This window comes from Muntiacus reevesi, chromosome 10 (assembly GCF_963930625.1).
Source record: "Muntiacus reevesi chromosome 10, mMunRee1.1, whole genome shotgun sequence".
Lineage (NCBI taxonomy): Eukaryota > Metazoa > Chordata > Mammalia > Artiodactyla > Cervidae > Muntiacus > Muntiacus reevesi.
In genome coordinates, this window is record NC_089258.1 from 82080635 (window position 1) to 82106074 (window position 25440).

The window sequence follows — 25440 nt, forward strand, 5'->3', positions numbered from 1 at the left end:
CTGGCTCCGTCCCATCCCCTTGCAGACCTGCCAGCTAGAGAGGTTCAGTGACTGGGCCCAAGGACGCACAGTGGGCCTAAGCTGGGGACCCCATGCTCGGGAACCCCTGGCTGGCCTCACAGTGCTCCGTGCTGTGAGACGCGCCCACTTTCCCTGTGTCTGTTTGTGTGGGTCAAAGAAAATGAGGGACATTTCAGCTGATTTCAAAAGCACAAAATAGCCCTTCGGTGCTGTTCTACTAAGCAAACTTACCGAAAGAAAAATGGTAAGTTGAAAGTTCATAGCATAGTAATTCCCTTAAATGGAAAACTTGACTGCTGAACAAAGTGGGCCTTTCTACTTAAAATGTTAAGCTACGTGGCCGTCAAAGCACCATCTGATCACTCAATACCAGTGAAGGAAGTTGCATGCAAATCAAGACCTCAGCACACACACTTGTGGCCACTTAACTGCCCACGACTTACCATCTTGGAATTGTGTATCATTGTGTTTTAAATATTTCCAAAACAAAAATGCACATTTACATCTTCTACTTATACACACTTCTGGTTTGGGCTGTCAAACACCACCCACTGATGTGTAGTATTTAATATTTGACTTTTCAAAAGGTTTCTTACATGTGTTCAGATTTGTCTCGTATCTTGAGCTGGTTTCAGTAATAGAATGGTGTGCCCACCTTTGACCAATGTAGAGAATATCAGATTTCTTTATACATTTAAATTGGGTTTCCAGAAGCTGAGGTGATGAGTTCTCAGACCTGGGGCAACATTGAAAATACCAGTATGTGAGGAGCGTGTGTTGCTGTCGCAGTTACAGGGACATTTTTTGGACGTGGTATTTCAGAAAGCGAACAAGGGTTTTATTGAACTCCCAGGCCATCCATCTTCATCGTTTGGGTGAAGACATCCCTCTCCCGTTTCTTTTAACACTTGGCTGATGGTGCTGAGAGCTAGACTCTTAATGACCAAGTAATATCCAGAGAGTGTTAAGAGGAAGTTTCCTCTCTATTCACTGGGGTCACACATCAATAATGCTGGAGCTATTTGACAGAAAGTTACAGAATTCCAGACCAAAAATGACTCAAAGGCGCGTGATCCCACAAAGCAGGAACTGCAGAGGTAGCTGGTGTTCGTGTCTGTTACTTCTCCAGCTGGCCTAGACCTCCAGATTCCATCTTCTTGCTCTGCCCTCCCCGCCGCCAATGCCTTTCATCCCCAGGATTGTCCCCTCAAGTCACAAGTTATCACATCTCCAGGCATCCTGTGGTTTGCACAACTGCTTCCAAAGCCTGGAAGAGAAGAAATTTCTCTTCTGGTGTCTTCATTACAGAGAGAAACATCTCTTCCAGAAACCTACTCACCCCCGCAACTACCTCTAGCAAACTGCCCCTGACATCCCATTGGCCAGAGCTGGGTTACATGCTTGCGTTGTTGTTGAGTCACTCGGTCACGTCCAACTTCTTTGCGACCCCATGGGCTATAGCCTCCCAGGCCCCTCTGTCCACGGGATCTCCCAGGCAAGAATCCTGGAGGGGGCTGCCATTTCCTTCTCCAGGGGATCTTCCCGACCCAGGAATCAAACCCGGATCTGACCATTGGCAGGAGGATTCTTTATCGCGGACCAGAGACGCCCCTAACTCAGAGGGAAGGGAAGTCAGCTCCAGCTCCTGATGAAAGGAGTGGCAAAGTCACATGGCCCAGGACACATGTGGGATGGGAGGAATTGTAGAGAATCAGTCATTAGGATGAACTTGATATTTCAGACTTTACTGAGGCATCAGCTTTGCGGCCCTGGTCGTAGCCTGGGCACAGCCAACTTAAATGACCTTTGAGGACACAGTACCAGCATTGCCAGGCTCAGGGAATGATACCATCTGCCTAAATTCCACTTGAGAGAACCTAATTAATCAGACCTCATCTTCTCTATGTTGAATTAGTGAAAGAATAGATTTCCACTTATTTAAATAGAATAAAAATGTGCCCGGGACTGACAATAAATTCAGCAGTATGGTAAAATGATAAGATTTGATTCATTGATAAGATTTCATCCATTGAAGAGGCACGTCCTTGGGTTTTGTTATACTGACTTCCATGCTTATTCCATATGTTGAACATGACATATCGTTTTAAATCAAAATAATAGAGTACTGTGGTGAGCTCAAGTGGCCTAAGTGAGAAAGAGAAGGGCTTTTCTAGGTGATTTTCACTGCTCTCTTTTTCTCTATCCCCAGGGGCATAGCCCCAGATGGGAGGGATCTGTGTGTGATTGGACCATGCTGGTGGAAAGCTCCATAGCTTAGTTACCAGACTGACTCAACAGTCTCAAATCTGTGAAGCTCTCAGAATGTCTGGAAGTCATCAAACTCTTAGATCAACAAAAGATAGTGGTGCAAGAAACATGCTCAAATCAGGCACCTAACTTGGGGTGAAACAGACCAAGATTCTGACTCTTGACTCTGGGACAGACCTGTGAGTGGTGAGAGGTACAAAAAACTATGAGAAGCAAGCACATAAAAACTATGTGCAGCAGAGCCGTTCTATACCATTGTATATTTTTCTGGAAAACTGGTAAAATTTGCTCCATTTTAAATAAAATGCTTACCTGTGGCCAAACTTCTGTTTTTGCTTTGAAACGCCTCAGTGTGTTTTATGGGACCCCAAAGTTTTACACGGTCTGAGAAGCATGAATCACTGAAAGGGCCAGGAAGCAGAAGGAACTGGTTCAAATTTGCAGCTAAAATCCCATGTTTATAATATTCTGGTGTTGTTTTATCAGGGTGTATTTACACTGTTGGTCTTCCCAGGTGGCTCAGTGGTAAAGAATCCGCCTGCCAATGCAGGAGACATGGGTTCAATCCCTGGGTCAGGAAGATTCCCTAAAGATGGAAATGGCACCCCACTCCAATATTCTTCACCTGGGAAATCCCATGGACAGAAGAGCCTGGCAGACTACAGTCCATAGGGTCACAAAAGAGCCGGCCGTGACTTAGCAACTGAACAACAACAACAACTTGCAGTGTTATTTACAAAAATGAAAGCATGATACCTGTTACGATTATGGAACACTAGGAGAAAATTCTTTTGTTTTTCAGACTTTAAACTTTGTATTTTGTATTGGGGTATAGCCGATTAGCAATGTTGTGATAGTTTTGTGTGGACAGCAAAGGAACTCAGCTGAACATGTACATGGATCCATTCTCCCCCAAACCTCCAGGAGAAACTTCTTACAGATGTCTCATTGGACCTTCACAAACCGCCTGTGAGGTGAGTCAGTGCTGTTCCCCATTTTACTGACAGGGAAATTGAGAGAGGTTAAGTGAGTTGCCCAAGGCTGCACAGTAATGAAGTAATGGTATTGGATTTGAACCCAGGGCATCCTGACTTCAAACCCACTACAAGACATTGCTTCTCAAGGCAAGTCCAGGAGGGCCCCTTGACCTGGCTTAGCAGGTACAGGACTTCAGGACCAGTTTGCCCCCCACCAACCTAGACCTTCCTCTTCCACAGCATTCTGTTGGTTTTCAGCTCCACAGAGTGGTGGTTTTTCATAGTTCATTTACCCTGCTGCTCTTGAATCCTCCTTCCTCACTCCCCACCCCATCAAATTCTGCAAAGGAAGTAATTTAATAAATGTTAATGAGCATTTTACCAAAATCCTTTTTCCCAGAATTGCTAGGGAAACAGTTGGATTCCCCGCAAGCACAGTTTTACATCTCAATGAAACACATGTTGCCGAAGTAGCTGCCCTTTACTAGGGAGAGAGAGAAGGCTTTTGACATCCAGAGAACAGTGACAATGAGAGCAGTCTCAGAAGTCTTCCAGAGGGTGGGTTCAAGGACCTCCAACCACGTGGAACCCACTCCTTCCTTTCTGCTTTTTTGATTTATGACTAATTTTGCTAATATCGTCAAAGCAAGTTGTCCTCCTTCCCTTGTTGATGTTTAAATCTAACATGCCGTGCCCCTGTTAGAACTGTAGTTGAGATGAGGCTGCTGGCTTTTTTATCAACCAGATCTATTGGTTGCTCAGTATTTGCCATGTGCTGTGCTGAGAACCAGGGATTTATTCATGAGGGCAAGGCAGATCCCGTCCCCGAGCAGGGACTTAACCTTTCCAGTTGGGGAAGAGGGCACAGAGCAGGCTGGCCCCTGGTGAGCAGAGCCCCGGAGTCCAGAGGAGGGACCAGATCTGCATCTCGGTGCAGAGCCTCACTTCCCTCCAAAATCCATGTCTTAGAGTCAGATGTTAGGTGTGTCCTTAACGCACTTTGTGCAGTAGCTGAGTGAGTTCAGTCGCTCAGTCGAGTCCAGCTCTTCACGACCCCATGGACTGCAGCATGTCAGGCTTCCCTGTCCATCACCAACTCCCAGAGCTTGCTCAAACTCATGTCCATCAAGTCGGTGATGCCATCCAACCATCTCATCCTCTGTCGTCCCCTTCTCCTCCTGCCTTCAATCTTTTCCAGCATCAGGGTCTTTCCCAATGAGTCAGCTCTTCTCATCAAGTGGCCAGAGTATTGGAGTTTCAGCTTCAGCATCAGTCCTTCCAGTGACTATTCAGGACTGATCTCCTTTAGGATGGACTGGTTGGATCTCCTTCCAGTCCAAGGGACTCTCAAGAGTCTTCTGCAACACCACAGTTCAAAAGCATCAGTTCTTTAGTGCTCAACTTTCTTTATAGCCCAACTCTCACATCCATACATGACTACTGGAAAAACCATAGCTTTGACTAGATGAACCATTGTCAGCAAGGTAATGTCACTGCTTTTTAATATGTTGTCTAGGTTGCTATGACAATGGAATGCAAAAGTATTTTAATAAAAGTAATGCATACTTATAGTGCAAATAATAATAACATTAAGAAGCTCAGAAAAGGATATAAAATAAGATGTAAAATATTCCTCCCTATCTCCCAGACCTACTGGTAACATTTTCTTATATAATTTTAGGAGTTTTGCATGCATACCATTTTATTACATAATTATAGATATAGATGTAGGTAAATATTACATGAAACACAGGCATAGAGAGATAGATACAGAGATGGATAGATAGATCCATAGAAAAATAGATAGATATAGATAGATATTGAGATAGATAGGTACATAGTAGAGAGATAGATCATACATATATACATCTTTTATACAAATGGATCATACTCTATATATCATGCTATGACTTATTTTTCCTTAAATAACAAAACTTCAACATCTTCCATACCCCTCCATACACTTTTATTTCACACTATGTTGCTCTCTTTTGAATCGCCACATTTTAGTAGAATGATTAGATGTACAGACACTTACTCATCAGGTCTTCTGTTAATGAACGTTTGTTTCCAGACTGTTGTCATGTCACGCAAGCTGTAGTGAATGTGTATGTCACGTATACATGAAAACATATATGAATAATATATGCCTGAGGGGTAAAGGCCAAGAGGTGGGTGCGTGGGGCCGGAGGCCGTGTGTCCTGGGAATTTCGACAGACGTGGCCACACGCTGGTTAACGTGCACTCTTACTGACAGCAAATGAGGGAACACCCCGGGTGTTCACAGGGGACCGATGGAGCTTTGAGGGCAGGTGTGCACCTCACTTCTGAGGCAGGTCCAAGCAGAGCCCTCTGTCATTTGCTAATTAAAGGAGGTGACAGAGCCCAGTGTTTAAAAGAGCTTTCTTCTCAAGTCCTTGAACTGCTGTGTGGTGGTGATTGCATTGAAGAGTTTCCTTGAACTCCGGGCTCATGTGTAGTTTGGCTTCTCACCTTCTGTCTTGGGAGGAAGACAGTCTTGTAGACCTCCCTACAAGTTAAGAGAGCGCCCCAGAGGGACGCTGAGGGTGGTGACGTGTAAAGAAGGCACGGGTGTGATCATCTGACATCTTTTGTTCAGCTAATCCCAAGTGAGCGAACAGTCTGGCTAGGCTCAGTTCGGTGATATCCTGAGTCCCTGCGGCGCTTCCTTAAAGTTGGCTAGTCGGAGACATTTCCAGAACCATTTTAGGGTCCTTTCTTTCACGCCTGAGAAGACAGAAAATCTTAGCTTCTGGAGCCAGCTGATGGCTTTGGGGTCCCCACGTGAAGTTTCCGAGGTTAGGCATCACCACCCTGCAAGTCTGCTGCGGGGTCTGGTTTGAACACCAGCCCAGGAGCAACAGTTGCTGGAACAACCAGGCTCCTCTTGGCAGAAAGAATGTTTGTTTCCATTTCTGATTAATTAGGGTATTTTAACCACTGAATATGGCACGCTGGTAAAGAATCAACCTGCCAATGCAGGAGACATGGGTTCTATCTCAGGAAGATCCCCTGGAGAAGGGAATGACAACCCCCTCCAGTATTCCTGCCTGGAGGATCCCATGGACAGAGGAGCCTGATGGGCTGCAGCCCATGGGGTTCAGAGTCGGACACAACTGAGCACGCACGTATACGCATAAACACTTAATGGTGCACCACGTCTCCTAGAGTAGGTACTGAATTGTCAGGAAAATAGCACCTTTAATGAAAAAAAAGTACTCTGAATATCTAAGAAAGATGAAGAAGGAAGTGGCAACCCACTCCAGTATTCTTGCCTGGATAATCCCAGGGACGGGAGAGCCTGGTGGGTGGTCGTCTGTGGGGTCACACATAGTCGGACACGACTGAAGTGACTTAGCAGCAACAGCTAAGAAAGAACTTTTGTTTCAAAATGTCTTTGAATATGGCTGTTGAGGTTCACAGGGAACATGCCTAGGACGTGATCTGACCTGAAAGAACATGTTGTCGATAGATGCCTCTTTTGTCGATTCTGACATTGCAGAAGGGCCTGGAGCAGGCAAACCCCATGGCCCATGAAGAGAGACACGTGTTGTTGTTGTTTTCGTTTTTGTTGTTCAGTCACTAAATCACATCCAACTCTTTGCAACCCCGTGGACTGTAGCACGTCAGGCCCTCTGTCCTCCACTCTCTCCTGGAGTTTGTTCAAACTCATGCCCATTGAGTCGGTGATGCCATCCAACCATCTCATCCTCTTTTGCTCTCTTATCCTTCTGCCTTCAGTCTTTCTCAGCATCAGGGTTGTTTCCAGTGAGTCAGCTCTTTGTATCAGGTGGTCAAAGTATTGGAGGTTCAGCAACAGTCCTTCCAATGAATATTCAGGGTTGATTTCCTTTAGGATGGACAGGTTGGATCTCCCTGCAGTCCAAGTGACTCTCAAGAGTCTTCTCCAGCACCACAGTTCAAAAGCATCAATTCTTGGTCACTCAGCCTCCTTCATGGTGCAACTCACAAATATGTACATGACAAACGCATTACATTTCATTAAAGTAACTTAGCAAACTGTCTAGAAGATTTCTTTCCCCTCCCTCCTATCAAAAAAGAAACACAACTAAGCACCAAATATTTTTCTTTCTGCCAATGTTTTGGGATTTTTCTTGGCTCATTTCTTTTTCAGCTCAGACATTATGGAAAACTTGATTGCCTTGCAGACACGTTTCTGGGCGGCTGAGGAAATAAAAAGGAAACACAGCTTGGTTTATTTCTTTTCTACTAGGAAATAATCTCCAAAAGAATAAATGCTGTCTGCCATAGTGAAAAATCAGGGGGTAGAAGATAAGCATTGCCTTGGAAAATAAGGAAGTTGCTTATGAAAGACAGTAAAGGTCTTTGCTGGGGGTGGGGGAGGGGAATCTCTGGGTGAAGTTGTGCGTTGTTAGATTTTAAATTTTAGAGTTTTCATCATGACAGGGAAAAGCCCCAAACTCTGAATTTTTGTCTCTTTAAGTGCAGCTTAAATAATGCTTACATTTTGCTTCATTTCTGAAAGGGAAACTTGTATTCTAATGCTTATTACCTTACCCTACCCCCCAAAAAAATGATTGATAGATAGACAGACAGACACTGCCTATTTTACAAATTGAAGAAAAATTGGAAAGCAAGTTCTCTGAAGGCAGATCCATATAAAATTGCCCTTTCTGTGGGTGAAAATGACCAGGCGGTGGGCATCTTTGACATTTCAGCCAGCAGAATGTGCGTCTCAGGCACACCTACAGCTTGGTGTGCGTTTACTAAGCATTTGGAACTTTGTGCGAATTGTCAGCCACGCAGTTTATGAGCCATCACTCTCAAAGTGAAGTGGCGTACCTGGGGATCTGGTTGGTGCTTACGTGCTCGATTTCTTTAAAAAAGTTCCTTGGTCTTCATGCAGCTAATAAGCAGCAGTAATAAACCCTTGTTTGTCCACTTGCCAACCCTCCCATTTGGCCAGCAAGCTGCTGGCTTGAAACCCCATCCTGGGCTTGGGTCCAGTTTTCGTGAGTCTCCGGGTCCCCTCCCTTTTCTTAGCCAGCACTCTGGACAACAGTCAGAAATCAGAAGGGCTTTATTTCCTTAAGCAAGTCGCTCCTTTCAGCGTTTCTGGCATGGCTTTGGCGCAGTGGCCTTCAAAATGATGACCGCAGCCCACAGTAAGAAAGACGTTTTCCATAACAAGACGGAGCCTACAAGCGGTTTCTCTGTGAACTCAGACGGAGCTTCACCAAACACTGCTGACTCTTAGTAAATGTGGGGAACTCCACCGCTTTCCACTCCGCTCGCTCATTTTTTTAAAAAAGGTGCTTCTCACTCCCCACTAAATTGATTTCACAACCCATGGGTGGGTTGGGACTCCTAGTTGAACAACGCTGCTTTAGTATACTTGCCTCAGCCTGGGAATTTTCAGTTTGGCAGTCAACCTCGGGCTCGCATATATCGGCAGAAAAAAGGAAGGACTGTTCACTGCTAGGAGCACAGTACAAAACCTCCCAGCTTTCGGAAGACTTTTCATATGTGTGGAGTAAAACAGGCATTACGTTTATTCATGGAAGAGTCCCTCAACCGAGTAATCACAAGGAGTTAAAAACACCACGACCACGGTCTCTGAGAAGTAGGTGGGATCCCACAGACTTTAGCTCCAGGACTTGATTCCCAGAGAGTGAAAGAGGGGTGGTCTGCTTTTCAGGTAGTCAGGAATGCAGATATTCAGATGCAGGCAGCAGAGAAGACTCACGATGTTGATTCAGAAAGCCTGGCGCAGACCGCCGAGCGAGCCTGGTTTCCTGTCGGGACCAGGAACCGAGTCTGCCGTGGGCCAGCAGCCCCGGCTTCCTGCGCCTCCAGGCTTCACTCAGACCTTCTTTCACCACGTGGGGCCACAACTTGCTCGGCTCCGGCCACCCAGGTGACACCCTGCCTCCTAGATTTGGGACAGACTGAAAACTGTGCGTCAGATCCTCCTGATACCACGATGTATGCTTCAAGGCCCAGCTTAGGGCCCTATTCGGGGCAGCTTTCGGGAGAGCTTCAAGTGTAGATAGAGCAAGTCCAGGAGCAGGCCACAGTCCATCCTAGGCTGGGCAGTTTTCATTAGTTCTCCCCTTGGTCTTTGGCTACTGACATCTCCGTCTTAAGCTCGCGCCAAAGTAGGACGGGAATGTTACCTGGTGACAACAGAAAGTGAACTGGATCAAGTTGCCCCAGGAGCCTGAATTTGCATTGCTTCCCATGAGACATCGTCAAGTTTAACATCACAAAGAGGCCACTGCAGTGTCCTCCTTCATACTTTTCGTGTTCCATCTGAAAGCCATTGGGAGGAAAAAAAAACAACAACAGATTCTTGGGCGTTCTTCAGGATTGCAGAAGAAAGCCACACATCTCTCACCTGAAAGTCCGTATTCTGATCTCTCCCAAGCAGGTCGGGAAGAGCCAGAGGGGTGTTTGTCCCACATGGTGGCAGAACCACCAGGGTGACCCTCGTTCCACCTGCAGACCAGGAGGCCAGTGCAGCGATGCTTCCCTGCAGCTGAGGTCTTCCTTCACAGCTGGGAAAACCAGTTTGGGCCTGCGCTGCTCCCAGAGCGGATGTGAGCATCAGTAGAAAATTACAAAATCCTGGGAAGCGATTATCCTTCAATTAAAAAATAAAACAAACAAACAAAACACACACAAAAATACCGAGCCAAACCCGCATGCAAGTGCCCGGGTCTCTCCTGGCTCAATCATTCAGGCCCAATGCGGGTGCTGCAGTGGGGGGTTAAGTCCTCGGAGCCCTAGGAGTCTGATTTTTATGACGACTGTCAGGGGCTTGGATCCGAATAAATGAAAAGAGGCAAAATCAAGGGCACCAGGTGGGGGGAAGCCAGACGGATTCAGTGACAGAGAGGGTCGGTAAGGAGCTGTCTCAGGGGCTGTGTGGCTCCCACCCCGCCCCCTCGTATCTGCAGGTGATCCTGGATCTTCAGAAGCTCTTGAAAGAGCCTGGATTTCCACCACGAGCTGAAGGGCCTTTAAGGGGTGGCTGGAGAACCTCCATCTCATGAATGTTGAATATTATTCATTGGAATTAACCCAGCTTGAAATTCTGTCAGTCTTGATCTTCAGCTTCTTCATTTTCACTGACGTGGAAAGCAAGACGGGCCACTGAAGCCCAGTCCTGTGTTCCTCCTGGCTGAGCACCGCATCCCACCCTGGTCGGTGATGAGAACATGCCCTTCTCGATAGAGACATGACGGTTTAGCAGAGGAAGAAAGGTAAAGAAAAACATTGAGAGAGGTGTTTTCATGGGAAGAGAGAGATGCTGTGAAGAGGCAACTGTGCTTCCATACAAAATTTCTGTTTCTCCTCCTTTCCCCGAGTTATTCACCACTGAAGGGCAGTGAGCTTGACAGAGTGAGCTCAGCCTAGGGTGGACCAGCTCAGCTCTATCTGTAAATGATCTAGCCATCTGTCCAGATGCAGAATTTTGAGATGCTTAGCAAAGTGTTAAATCATACACATTAAGTTGACTGCACCCAAAATTCCTCCCTTGCCTCTTAGCTGGTGATGGCAACAGGATTGAATGGTGAAGAAATGGAAAATGTGGGATTTCTTTTTTTGCATCCATGGGCATCTTCTTGAACCACACTGAAAACAGTATTTAGAAAGGAATACTTTCTTTAAATGAAATAATGATATTCGCAACAATATGGATGGACCTAGAGATTATCATACTAAGCAAAGTAAGTCAGAAAGAGAAGGACATAAGTCATATATTATCACTTATATGTGGAATCTAAAATACGATACAAACCAACATTATCTGTGAAGCAAAAACAGATTCACAGACACAGAGAACAGGGCAGGGAGGTGGATGAGAAAGGGAGGGAAGGATCGGGATTTGGGGATTATCAGAGGCAAACTAGTATATATAGAATGGATAAACAACACGGTCCTACTGTATAGGACAGGGAACCATACTCAACGTCCTGTGACGAAGCATGATGGAGAAGAGTGTGTGTGTGTGTGTGTGTGTGTGAGTGTGACAGAGACTTTGCTGTGCAGAAGACATTAACACGACGCTGTAAACCAGCTTACTTCAATAAGAATTTTTACAAAGTAATGCTCCCTTTAGAGAGTTGCTATTTTATAAAAGCATGTGCTACTGGTGAGTGGTGTTCCTGACGAAGACCTGTAAATGAGAGGAGGCTTGGTTTAACCAGCCCTGGATGCTATATAACAAAACGCCATGGATTTGGGTGGCTTAAACCACGAAAACTCATTTCTCATGGTTCTGGAGGCTGGGAAGTCCAGTAGCAGGGAGCTGTAAGGTTCAGCGTCTGGTGGGGGCCCCCTTTCTGGTTTGCCGACATCGGTCTTCTCTTTATGGCCTTTGCCTCGTGCCTGCCCTAGGAAAGAGTGACATCCCTGTCCTCCCTTATGAGAATGCTAATCCTATCATGAGGATCCCAGGGTTAGAGCTTCAACATAAAAATCAGGGGCAAGGGGGACACAAACCTTCGGCCCTTAAGAAGGAATAACCCTAAAACTAACAATTTTTGAATGCTAAAGATCTGTAACGCAGAATTAATTTTACTCCAGATAAATTGTGGATGATAATTTAGCGATTGTTTAAGGGATGGCAGAAGTACCCTTTCCTGGGAGCGTTTAATTCCGTTTGAGACCTAGGAAATGATCAGAGTTAGATAATCCATCTGGGAAGAAAATGAAACATGTGTGGTATCAGAAATTGACTCTGTGGCTTACGAGGAATAAAGGTAATAAGGTCACATCCTTCAGCCAAGGCAGCTTGATGTTTGTAGCCATTTTTGTGCTGTGACCCCTTTTGCCATCTTGATGAAACCTACAGATTTATTCTCAGAGTAATTCTTTCAATATGATGTAAAACATAGAGGATTACAAAGGAAATTAATTATACTGAAACAGAGTTTCATCCCTGGACCATTTGTGGAGTGTGGTCCATGGACCACAGATTAAGAGCCCCAAGTCCTTAAAGCCCAGAAGATGGATAGAGGAGAGTGATGAGGTAGAAAGAGCAACGTTTTCAGTGTATATAATGGCCATTTTAGGAGGCAATGTGTGGGGAAATACAAAGTTCTGACTGGTCTAAAAGGAGTGTAAGAGGGGCTTCCCTGGTGGTCCAGTGGTTAAGAATCCGCCTTGTGATGCAGGGGGCACAGATTCGATCCCTAGCTGGGGAAGATCCCACTTGACGCGGGGGATCACGTCTCAGCCCACGTGGCGTGACGACGGAAGCCCACTCGCCCTCGAGCCGGGTTCTGCAACCAGAGACAAGGCCGCAACCAGAAGTCCTTGCGCTGCAGCTGGAGAGTAGCCCCGCTCGCCGCGACCAGAGAAAGCTCCGCAGGGCTAAAAATAAGTAAAACAAATAAATAAATATTTTTTTTTAAATAACATAAGAAAGGAAAAGGAATTCCCACACTTAGAAATATATTCCTCTGAGAGCTTCAGAGATGAGCTGTAGCGAGTGCTCTGATATCCTGGGGATAGAGTTGTACATTGAGCATATGTTTAGAAGAATATTTGCCAATATAAATCGAGAGCCTGAAAATCATCATGAGTGGCTAAACAGCTGTGAGATACAGCAAATGTAGGAAAATACTACTGTAGGACTTGGGTGGGTATATGAGTGTTCACCAGAAAATTCTTTTGGCGCTGCTATATGTTTGAAACTTTTAATAATAAAGCATTGGGAGGTGAAAAAAAAAGTAGCATAAAAGCTCTTGTCACTATGTTTAGGCAGAGTGCCTGAGAACAGCCAAACTGGATCTGCAGAATCTATCACTTTTCATTGATTCTTCTCTCTCTTATGAACTTTGCAGATGTTTTTCAACATTAGAAGTTTTTATTTTTGTCTTAGACAAGTCCACATGTTCACTCTTCCTAGTATAAATATTTTCAGTTCCCCACTTACAGTCAAAGTACCAATCAAATGATGTCCTGTGAAAGCGGGAAGTCCACATATAAATATAAGGGACAGACAGTCCATCTTCCTGTCATGAGCTGTTCTGAGCTTCTGCCACGCCAGGTGTGAGCTGCTTGCTGGAATCACAGGCCTTTTGAGCTGAGGCTCCTGCTCATGAAAAGTTCAGAATCTGGAGGCAGTGAGAGACAAGCAAAAAGACAATTTCAATACTGTGCTGTTACTGATTTTTTTTTAAACTTGTTTTCTCACATATTGTAGCTTAAGTAGAGAGTTGTGATATAACATCTCCTTTTTCACAACCCTAGATTTTTTTTAAATGAATAACAGACCACCCTTTTGTGCAAAGTATAATATTATTCTGCCTATTCAAGAAGCAAAAATTGGCCTTTACTGAAGATGCCGGCCTAGTCTTCCATGCCCCTGCCTCTGGGCAAGACGTTCTCAGATTTCAAGAATAGAATGAAATCTGCTTGGTGTTTTATACATTATACAACCTATCTTAGCAAATCTCACCCACTTTAATAATGCTCAGAGTATTTCTCATTTCTCTCATCCCATTTCTTTACTGTATACTTTATCCCTTTTTGCTATAAATTCTGAAAATGGAGATTAGTCAGACACCATAATCTCACATTTTGTATATATGTGTATATATATGTATATATTTCATATATTTTCTTGAATAAAAAGAATGAATTAGACAGTGAATAAGTGTACTTGCAAGACATTATGAACCTTTCTACGTTTTGTGCTGTGTGATTCTGATCCTTGTACTCTGCCTGTCTTCCATGTTTCAACATCACTATGGATCCCTTTTTTTTTTTTCACTCAGTCGTGTCCGACTCTTTGCGACCCCACGGACTGCAGCCCACCAGGCTCCTCTGCCCATGGGATTTTCCAGGCAAGAGGACTGGAGTGGGGTGCCCTTGCCTTCTCCGATGGATCCCTTTAACCCACCTTAAATCCCCAAACCCATCTTAAAATGAGAAGAACAGAACTAAACTTCTGCCTATTTGGAAGGAAAATCAAGCTTAATAAAAATACATCCATGCAAACTCTGCTCAGCGTCATGTGGCAGCCTGAATGGGTGGGGAGTTTAGCGGAGAATGGATCCATGTATCCATATGGCTGGGTCCCTTTGCTGTCCACAGGAAACTATCACATCATTGTTAATCGGCTATACCCCAATACAGAATTTAAATATATATCACGCACTGTACAAATATCATAGCGTAACTATTGGCTAGTGAATGCATTATTAATGATTAGTTGCCACTTAATTGAGAGCATCGATTATTTGGTAAATGACAAATGGCTGACTTATTGTAACAAACTTGAATTTCTGAGAAATTCCTTATACCTAGAACTTAAATGTAATGTTACTTTAAGCCGAGAAAGCCTTTGAGGAAAAGGACATCCAGAGGCAGCATCTGAAATTTGGGACAGCACACCGAGAACTTACTTTTAAAGTTTTATAAGTGGCTTAATTCTACACATTTCTCTAACTGCCTGGGCCTTTTTGGCAAGTGACATAAATATAAACTCAGTAACTTTCCATTCAAAATTTTATGTAAGTGAAAAAAACTCATATAACTCAGAGATTTCAAGTTTGAAGATGAATATAGAGATTATACAGGCCAGAGTCTCCAAAGCAGCATTGTCAGCATCACTTGGAAAACTGTCAGAGATGCAAATTCTTGGGTCCTTCCCCAGACCTACAGAATCAGAAATTCTGGGAATAGGGCCCAGAAATGTGGGTTGTAACAAGCTCTCCCAGCAGTCTTGATGCACGCTATAGTCTGAGAACGACCGATTTAGATTGACGCTATTGCCATTTTGCTCCAGATCATTCTTTGTTACGGCGGGGGAGGTGGGGGGCGCCTGTCCTGTGTGTTGGATGTTTGACGGCATCCCTCGCCTCAACCTATTAGATGTCGGTAGGACCCCACGCCCCAGTCACGACGACAAAAACAATCTCCAGACACTGACAGATGTCCCTTGCATGGGGTGGGCGGGAATTATTCCCTCTGGAGAACCTCTGCTCTAGAGCGCCCCAGCCTTGTTTGGCACCAGAGACTGGTTTCCTGGAAGACAGTTTTTTCACAGACCGGTGTTGAGGGGGTGGTGGTTTCAGGACGACTCAAGCGCATTACATTCATTGTGCTCTTTATTTCTATTCTGACACATCAGCTCCACCTTAGATCATCAGGCGTTAGATCCCGGAGGTTGGGGACCCCTGCTGTAGACCCCACCATCCAGCCTTGACTGACAGTTCCCTCGGCTACAAGTGAGAGCTCTTTTCTTTCCTCCTCCCTTTAGAAGCCATGGCATTGGTAACTCACCCACTCACCCTCAAAAAGAAGCACAAGATTATTGCAGAGTTAAACATCTTAAAGATATTTTGTTTGAAAGTATTCGTGTAATTCTTATAATTAATTATGAGATGATAATCTTATAAAGTGTGGTGGACTGCTAGTCTTTTCTTCAAAACTTTGCTGTAACATCTATCCCTTGCTCTCTCTGTCTGCACACTTCTCCCCCTCCCCGACCTCCCACAATAGCCCCTGGCCCCACCCAACGGTGCCCTGCATGCTGCCCCCACGTGGCACTTGGCATTGGACCCTCACTTCTGTACTCCTCATCGCTCAACGTTGCTCACCTTTATATCCTCAGGACCAGTGCAGCACCTTACATCCTACGATAATAGTGACCACTAAGCTTGTTGTCATGTCCCAGGCACTGTCTAAGTGTTTTTAGATTGACTTTCTCCTACCACCGCCGATGAGGAAGATTCCATCATTATTCCTGTTTGCAGAAAAGGAAAGTGAGTTTCATAAAATTAGAGACTTTGTTCAAAGTCAAAAAGCTGAGAAATATCGGAGCTCCTTGGTCTTAGGCTGTTAATCCTGCACTGCTGTTAATCGCTCACTGCATGTCTGGTAAATGCATTCACTCTGTCCTGAAGGATGAATGAACCAATGAATGAATGAATAGTTGACAATTATTTTAGCACTAATGATGAAAGCTTTCAGGTGAATTACCTAAAAGTTCAGTCATTGACTGATTCTACCATGTGTTGATTATTATAGACTAACCAGCAACGTTGGGGGAGAATGGTTTCAGTTCAGTTCAGTTCAGTCTCTCAGTTGTGTCTGACTCTTTGTCACTCCATGGACTGCAGCACGCCAGGCCTCCCTGTCCATCACCTACTCCCAGAGCTCACTCAGACTCATGTCCATTGAGTCGGTAATGCCATCCAGCCATCTCATCCTCTGTCATCCCCTTCTCCTCCTGCCTTCAGTCAGCATCAGGGTCTTTTCCAGTGAGTCAGTTCTTCGCATCAGGTGGCCAAAATATTGACCAGCAAAAACAGTACAACTCAGGGAAGTCATATTCGGTGAAGATGGTTGAGTTTGGCATCAAGTCTCCAAGTAGCAGTGACTTCCTCCAGAAGGCTGTCTACAAGTGCTAGGAGGTTAATACGGGAAGCAGAAGAACAGAGGGAGATTTCCCAGACTCTGCGTTCTCGTGGCAGTTTAGGGGTGAGGACGAAGCCCCGTGGTATGTCCCAGCCTCTGCTGGGCATCCGATCACCCAGGAGAGCATTTTCAAAATGCAGAGGGTGTGGAGTTGCGGCAGGACGCCGGGAATCAAATCTCAAAGCGTCTTTGGAGCACAGGGAGAGAACCACTGCCTGCGTCTTTCCCCGGGCGGTTCCTAACATCCCCAGAAGCTGCCAGAAAAGAAGCCCTCAAGATTCGTTCACAAAGTTAGGCTGCCCTCAAAAGCATAAAGACACGCCCTCTCATCCTATCCAGTGGGAGACAAGGAAGAAATAGGAAAGTGGCCAAGAGCTGTGTGACGTGATGATGTCCATGAAGCAGGGCTCCCAGGACCACTGGTAGCTTCCTTTTCCCTGACTTCCTCCCCCTCATAAGAGAAACCAGCAGACCGTGGAGTTCTCAGTAGCAGGTAAAGTAACAGCAAGGGTGCCTGACTGTAGACTGCCTTTCACAAGAGCACTCTCTTCAAAAGAGCCAGCAGTATTCTTGGGGTGATCTATTTCAGCTTCCTCATTAATAGATTAAGAGGGTGAGACCAGCTGATATTGTTCACCTGTAAAAGTTTCATAAAATCAGAAGCGATTATTAATGCATGGGGCAAACTGCCAGAGCATTTTTAAAAACATAATGTTTAAATTAATTTTATTAATTTAATATTATTTTATTTATTCAATACCATAAATAGAATGTTATAATAAACACACTAAAATGTTTATTGTAACATTTTAATGTGTTTATTATACTATAAGTAAAACATTATAATAAACATTAATGTTTATTATAGCATTTTAATGTTATTGTAGCATTTTAATATTTCTTTTAATGTTTTATTTATCCTGTGTGAATTGAAAATGACTGCTATGTGTCACCTTCTGTATTTCTCTTCCAAATATTTATGTCTGTATTAAAACCCAAGATTCAAACTGCCTGTTTTAAAATATTTGGAAGAGGAAAGTGCCAGCCATGACACAAGTGGTTTGCTGGGAGACGCAGAGGAGACCTGGAAGATTTCACATCCCCTGATGCTCTGAGCTTATCCCTCAGACCCCCTGAGTCTGGGTTTGCCAATCCATAAGCAGTGCATTATATGACAGTGGGAAAACAGAGTGCTTGGAAGTGAAAATAAAGCTGAACTGAAAGTTCTAGGCGGAGAATGTTAGACATCGAGGCTACTTTGGTCCTTTGAAGAATTCTGTTCATGACCCACTGGGCTTGGAGATGGTGCCCGCTGACCGAGGCAGCGCGTGGCAGCGCTCTGGTCCAGGGTGCTCTACCCACAGGCTGTGACAAGAAGTGAGACTGAAATGAGTGATGTGGGTCATAGCCAGCCTTTTGTTCCTGCACAACAACAGAATAGAAGCGACCCTATGCATCTCTCATAGGAAGATTGAGTACTGTTTCGTGTGACTAGGGAGTGTGGTGATGCAAGATGTATTTCTTATTACAGACCATCTAGTCCAATACCTTCACTTTATAGAAAGAAAAAATAGACCACAAGACATTACATAACTTAAAGTTGCACTATTATTTAACATAAACTGAGAAAATAACTTTTTAAAAGAGCCTTCAAAAACTCAGCTGTTCCCCAAATCTTGATTCTGCCAACAAGGACATAAATTTTCCTTGGAAGACACCACCAGGGCTTATTGGCGGAACAAGCACATCCCTTCCCATGGGCTCCTAGAGGAAGAATAGTTTTACGAGGCTCAGTGAACCGGACTCTGTGTTACGTGCTAAGTATGAATTGCATCATTTCATTCTTCCGCAACGAGGCAGGCCCCCTTTACAGATCAGTAAACAGGTTCAGAAAATGCACACTCCGCTAAGTGGGAAGGCTTCTGTGTGAATTCAGAGCCTGGGCTTATTTGCTTGAATGTAAGCTTAGCTGCACTCACTTTCTCCTTATTCAATAACCAGATGGACAGGTAAAGATAAACAGATGGGTGCCCAAATTCTAACGTGTTCACATGTGTTTAGATATTCTAAAAGTATAAACCTGATCACAGAGTATAAAGATTCAGAGAAAAACAAATGAAAAAATCAAACAATGTAAGGTATTTGAGCGAAAACTTTGCTGGCAGTGCAATTTTCTCTTAGACTCAGGGTTTCTTAGTTTAGTGAAGCAAAACCAGCACCTGGGGAAGCAGCATGTGGTGTTTCTGCAGTGATTTAAAAATACAATGAGGGACTTCCCTGGTGGTCCAGTGGTTAGGACCCTGCGCTTGTACTGGGGACTTGGGTTCAAGCCCTCATCAGAGAACTAAGATCTCTTATGCTCAAAAAAATAAAAACAACAATAAACACAATGAATCTTTGCTTCACTCTCTCGAGGTAGGGACCCTGTCAATTTCAACTTCTTGGTATGTCACATCTAAGACATAAATGTTTTTGGTCATGAAAATAGAAAAAGAAATGGGCAGTTTAGGAAAAAAAAGAAAAGGAGGAGAAGGAAATGGAGAGAAAGAGTCAAAGTTCATCAAAACTGTCCTTACGTCCTTACAAAGGCCTCACAAATTATTTACACATATGTTCTTTCCTGGTTTCTTGAGAAATTTTTGGAAAAAAGTAAAATAATAGTATACATGTATGTGACCCACAATGAAAGAGAACACAGATGCATCTATAGGAACTTAAAAATAGTTAAGATTAATGTGCTTCCCCAGTTAACCTTAACCGCTCGTCTCTTTGATTTTGCTGTAAATATTTTATAATGTCAGTCCACATAAGCAGTGTTTCATTGTTGTATATACTATTCGGCCTGTGTAAGTAACATTAGATGCAGAGGAGCAAAGCTTTGGAAAAGTCATTTGCCACGGACGCAATCACTGGATGGAAATAAAAATAACAAGTCTGTGCTCCCCCAGTTACTCTTAGGAGAGCACTCTTTGAAATTACGGGGCCAAGGAGGATGGCGGAAAGCCCCAGAGATGACCTGGTCCATCCGGTCCCTCCAGGCATCCTCTCAGTCCCATCACCAGAGGCACCAGTGCTCCTCCAAGTGTGGTCCAGAAACCAGCATCACCCGCACCCCTGGAAGAAATGCAAGTCTCAGCCTCCACTGCAGGCCAGCTGAGTCAAAGTCTGCTTTTAACAAGAGGCTCGGAGGAGTCGAGCGCCTGTGGAAGTCTGAGAGGCCTCAGGCCATACCCGCGTAAGAGGAGAGACGTCCAGGACTAGACGGGAACAGCTGAGATCAGAGTTGGGGGAACAATTCCAAGATGTGATTGATGATCAACGTGAGACATACGAAATACTTGGAAGATGTTTGGTGACACGCTTGCAAGTCAGAACAAAAGGAAACTAAATTTTTGTTTCAGGAGAGATGAAGGTTAAGAGTCAGAAAATAAAAAAACCTGAAATGCTTTATATCTGATTCATTTCAAGGATGGATGTATGTGTGAGATCCCCCAGTGGTTTTAGGCGGCTTGAGAGCATTTTGTTTCTGCCACATTCATTTTTCAGTGATCTCCTATTTGAGAGTGCCTTGGACTGCAAAGAGATTCAACCGGTCCATCCTAAAGGAAATCAGTCCTGGGTGTTCACTGAAAGGACTGATGTTGAAGCTGAAAATCTAATACTGTGGCCATCTGATGCAAAGGGCTGACTCATTTGAAAAGAGCCTGATGCTGGGAAAGATTGAGGGCAGGAGGAGAAGGGGACGACAGAGGATGAGATGGTTGGATGGCATCACCGACTCAATGGACATGGGTTTGGGTAGACTCCGGGAGTTGGTGATGGACAGGGAGGCCTGGCGTGCTGTGGTTCATGGGGTCGCAAAGAGTCGGACACGACTGAGCGACTGAACTGAACTGAACTGTTTATTGCAAACGAGACAGGTTTTCCACTTACAGAAGTGATCTAACTTTTTTTATAAAGAAGTTTACTTCAGCTTTTTAAAGTGGTCAATTTAAAGAACTATAATAATTAAATAACGGGGCAGATGGATGGAGGGTGGGAGACGAGTGATGAGGAAGCAGACTTGTTATTTAGGTCAGTTTCACCCTGAATATTACATTTCACAGATGAGCATCGTGTCTAAGAAGAAAGAGGGGACTGCCAGCCTTTCTGTTTTGCCAAATAAAGATATTTGAAAACAGAGCAAGCCAGCTTTTACTATCTGCTCTCACCACATAAAAGAATATTTTAAAAACTCCCAAAGCAAGAAAGCAATTTCAGGGGGAAAATGATAGACCTTTCCAAGATGTGGTTGGGAATTTTACAAGGATACACACAGACAGGTCCAAAGTTCTTGCCGGACAGGTCTCAGAATTTAGTGTTTTGGGTTTGGGGGTGTTTTTTTTGGGGGGGTGCATTCTAGAAAGGGTTGTATGCGTGTGTGTGTGTGTGTGTGTGTGTGTGTGTGTGTGTTAACCACACAGTCATGTCCAAATTCTTTGCGACCCCACCCACCAGGCTCCTCCATCCATGGGTTTTTCCAGGCAAGAAAACTGGAGTGGGCTGCCATTTCCTTCTCCAGGGGAATCTTCCCGACCCAGAGATGGAGCCCGGGTCTCCCGCGTTGTGGGCAGACTCTGCCATCTGAGCCACCAGGGAAGCCAAAAAGTTTCTCTGGCCCGTAAGCAGCATGAAAGTAATATTGTGGCATCTGAAGGAACGTCCCCTCCCATTAATATTTCTGTAGCGAAACATGAATATTCACGCTAAATTGAATTGATAAAGACTAATTGAGCACGCGTATGAAATCAGGTCAGCTTTCACCACCAGATAAGCTTCAGTTTCCAGACATTTTTAGACGTTGAAGTTGGAAGTCAGAAATTGTGCTTCTGTGTTCCCGCTTTCTTCTCATTTTGCTGCGAAGCAGGGAGCCCCCCACCGCTGACAGATAGGGGTCTGAGAATGGTGACCTGAGACGTGTGTGTGGCCTCTGCTCATTTCTTCTCATCCTCCAGTTATAGCTTCAGCCCTGTGGCGAGGAGATACATTAATTCATGTCCTATTCTACTTGACCATCGTTGGAGAGACTTCCAAAAGGTCAAATGTAAGCTCTCTGGAGGAGTGTCTGTTTTGTTCACTGACGTATACCAAACACTGGGAAGTGTTCCGGACACATTATAGGTGATCAGTTATCTGTTCAGTAAAGAAAAGGCTTGCAAGTTAACAACCCATGCACATATTCATACTAAAACTTCCACGGGCAGCTCACAGATATAGAGAGTAGAGTTCCAATGTGTGTGTGTGTGTGTGTGTGTGTTCAATTCGAGGCAGCCTGTCCCATTCTCTGTTTTTATTTTTGTTGGCGTCTAGTTGCTTTACAGTGGTGTGTTACTGTGTGCCAATCAGCTCTGTATATACCTATGTCCTCTCTTTTTTGGATTTCCTTCCCACATAGGTCCCCACAGAGCACTGAGTGGGTTCCCCGTGCTATGCAGTTGGTCTTCATTAGCTATCTCTTCTATACATAGTAGTCTGTTTATGTCAAGCCTAATCTCCCAATTCATCCCATTCTTCCTATGATAAAATACTTGTATATATGAATGCCTCCCTCTGGTTATACAGCTGTAGACAGAATCTGACCCAGGGAATCCAGATGGTGATGTCATACATTGACTCATCTGAAATTGAGTCAACACAAATAAGTATTTGGTACTGATGCTTATTTTTTTAAGGTAGACTATTTGATTTGCTTTGCTATTTTGGATCCAGATGGTCCAAAATAAGTGAGAGTTCAATGAACTTTAGTAGGAAAAAAGACCATAAACACAGTAAAATCATTCAGGATAAATAATAAAGTAATGCTGTGAAATTTTAAAAAGAAACTGCTTAGTGACCGAGGATCTGAATTGATTTTCATGGTCACAACAAAATATGACTTCAGCTGGATGAAATGTGATAGCAAAAACAAAAGAAAAAAAACAAAAAAACCTAGTGTAATCACAGCTTAATTCTTCCAGAAAGATAGTTTGATTTTCTTTCTTCAACGCCTATGGGTATGGTTTTGATAAAAGTATGATTAAATGAGCAAAAATTCTTCACCAAAGAAAATGTTACCCTCAACAAAGAGTGAGGCTGCATCATTGTCTGTGAAGTAGAGGCCACATGTTAGCCCCTTGTAAATTATTGGTGATTGTTTTCAGAGCTAAGAAAATCCTGCAGGCACTTACCAACCACAGTGCATAGTGAAATTTTACACGGCTCAAGATCCTGTTTATCCCAAAATTATAGAGGTCAACTCTATAGGGTAGGTCTAACCCTACCAACCTCTTGACCATCATAATCATAGCAGGTCACACCTAACAATTATCTACCACTTGCCAGGCCCTATACAATAAATATTAGTCATCTCACTAACTTAGGAGGTTGGTATCACTGCCTCCACTCCCATTTTACAGTTGAGGAAATTGGAATTCAAGAAGGTTAAATACCAAAAAAAAAGAAGAAGAAGAAGGTTAAATACCTTCCTGGGTTTGTACCTCAGTAAGTGGCCAAGTGGGGCTTGCAGTCCAGACGTATCTCATCCGTATACTGTCCATGGTAGCATGCTGCCCTCCTTCATGTACATCGTGTGAAACACTTTAAAAATCCATGGCTCTCGGGTGTAAAAGTAACTGATACACTACAACAAGCAATTCCAATGATTATAATGTGTTTTTCTGTGGAGTGTTTTCATCTTCTGCCACTGCTTATAACAACGTGCCCATAAAGTTAAACAAATGCATATCCGATAATCTTTCAACTTTCCATTCTTTTCTTAGCTAGTTACTGAAATTGTTCCTTCTGAAATAGATTTGTGGGATTTTAACGGTCCAGTTAATTGTGTCCTTGTACTATGTAACATCCATCTTAAATCATGAAACTGTTAGTTATAGTTTTTCCAGGCACTGCCAAAAAGGAAGTACAGAATTTCTGTAATACAACCTAATTTATTTTAAGCAAAGACTCTCCTTAGGAACAAATCAAAGAGAGAAAATACATGGAAGTTAAGTGTAATTAAAACTATAAATCATCAATTCATTCCTTTAACAAATGTATTCAGTACCCTGACGTGTATTAGGAATTGGTAGAAGAGCATGATTGTGTGTGTGCGTGCATGCTCAATTAAATCGTGTCCCACTCTTAGCGACCCTGTGGACTATAGCCCGCCAGGCGCCTCTGTCCATGGGATTTCCCAGGCAAGAAATGTTTGGGGGCATATTAAATTTGACTTGGTAAAAGGATGCTGAGTCTTTAAAATGAAAAAAGCCTTTAAATCATCCTGTTAAGGCTGATGTTTGAAATAAGACCATCAAGGTTAGGGATTGTTCCTTTAGTCACAAAATATGGGTAACCTAGAACACTTCTGTATTATTTGTTCCCAAAGTGCAGGCTCTGCACCCCTGGGGGTCTAGGAGATGGTTCTAGCTGGGCCCAGGATGACTGCAGGCAGAAGAGCACTCGGCCTTGACCTGAGCACACCTCTCCAGTCGCTGGCAGTCTGATTAGACCCTGGGCGAAGCCACAAGGCTGTGCTCACCACCCTCCTAACCTTTAATTCCTGCCCATCTCTTCACAACAGCAATCAGGCCTCAGGCCTCTGGCCGTTTCTCCACAAGTGAATCCCCCTACAAATTAATAGCCTTATTTCATTTGCTATATTTTGACAGCCTAGACAGGTTTTTCATTAGAGGAGTGCTCCAAAGTCATCTTCTTCAACAAATCTAAGCTTGAAGAAAAGCGCACATTGATTTGACGGGAAATACCCAGCAGCGTTGGAGAAGGAAATGCCAACCCACTCCAGTGTTCTTGCCTGGAAAAACCCCATGGACGGAAGAGCCTGGCGGGCTGCACTCCATGGGGTCACAAAGATTCAGGCACGTTTTTGCGGCTGAACAACAGCAACAACCCAGCACAACTGTCCTTCAGCTGCGGTCAAAGTGATGACTCTTGGACCTGAATGAGTAACATTCTGAAACCTTCATTTAAAGACGTGGGGCTGAGATACCAGGGTCCTGGGACCCATCCACCATCGGCAAACTGTCTAAGCTGGACATTCCCCCCCACCCCCGCCCCAGGAGGCCTCAACTTTTTTTTTTAGCAAGAGAGTGTGAGAGTTGAACCTTAACAGCTTCCCAACCTCAAAATTCTGTGCAGGTGACCCCCCAGGGGTGACCCAGGGCTGACATCCAGGCGTCCAGCGGGCGCTCCTGGCAGACAGGGAATTCACGTCCCCAGGATGACACTGGGCCTCTTTGGGGGGCTTCCGGTCTGTTTAAAACATGTTAAGCCTGTTCATTTCCTACCTGTAGAATGCCTCCATTCCAAAGAGAATAAAACAATGGACATCATTTAAGGAAAAATGACTAACGATTTTTGTCTCAAGGGTCTGCCTGAGAGCATGGTGGCTCCCCCGGGACTCAGTGATCCTAAGAGCAGTCAACACCTCGTGTGAAGCTGGGAAAGAGAAGGTTCCCAGGGCCGGTGCGCTGTCTCTGCTTCAGACTTCCCGCCTTTCTTTTCCCAACATTTTACAAAGTCCTTGTTTACAGCGATACCCGCTCAATACTAATTTTAGCTAATAAAATGCAAATGGGCTTTGCTATGCCTTGCCTTCCCCTAAGCCCCCGTTCTGCACACTGGCTTTAAAATAATTCCCATTTTCTCTTCTGACTTGGGGTGTCCTCTGGCTCCTTTGAAGTGGATCTGGGCTGGGTGA

The 25440-nt window shown here is 44.3% G+C and overlaps 1 protein-coding gene across 10 annotated transcripts in view; it reads left to right on the forward strand.

The window, feature by feature from the left end:
• The window catches only part of THRB (thyroid hormone receptor beta), a 407560-nt gene that overhangs the window by 231295 nt on the left and 150825 nt on the right, over positions 1 to 25440 (forward strand). Inside the window, exon 1 of one of the 10 annotated variants that reach the window (XM_065947532.1) lies at positions 3140 to 3263. The exons of the other annotated variants lie outside the window; for them this stretch is intronic. The gene's annotated coding sequence lies outside the window, so the exon portion shown is untranslated. Of the gene's footprint in view, positions 1 to 3139; positions 3264 to 25440 lie in introns of those variants that run through there. 10 annotated transcript variants of the gene reach the window in all.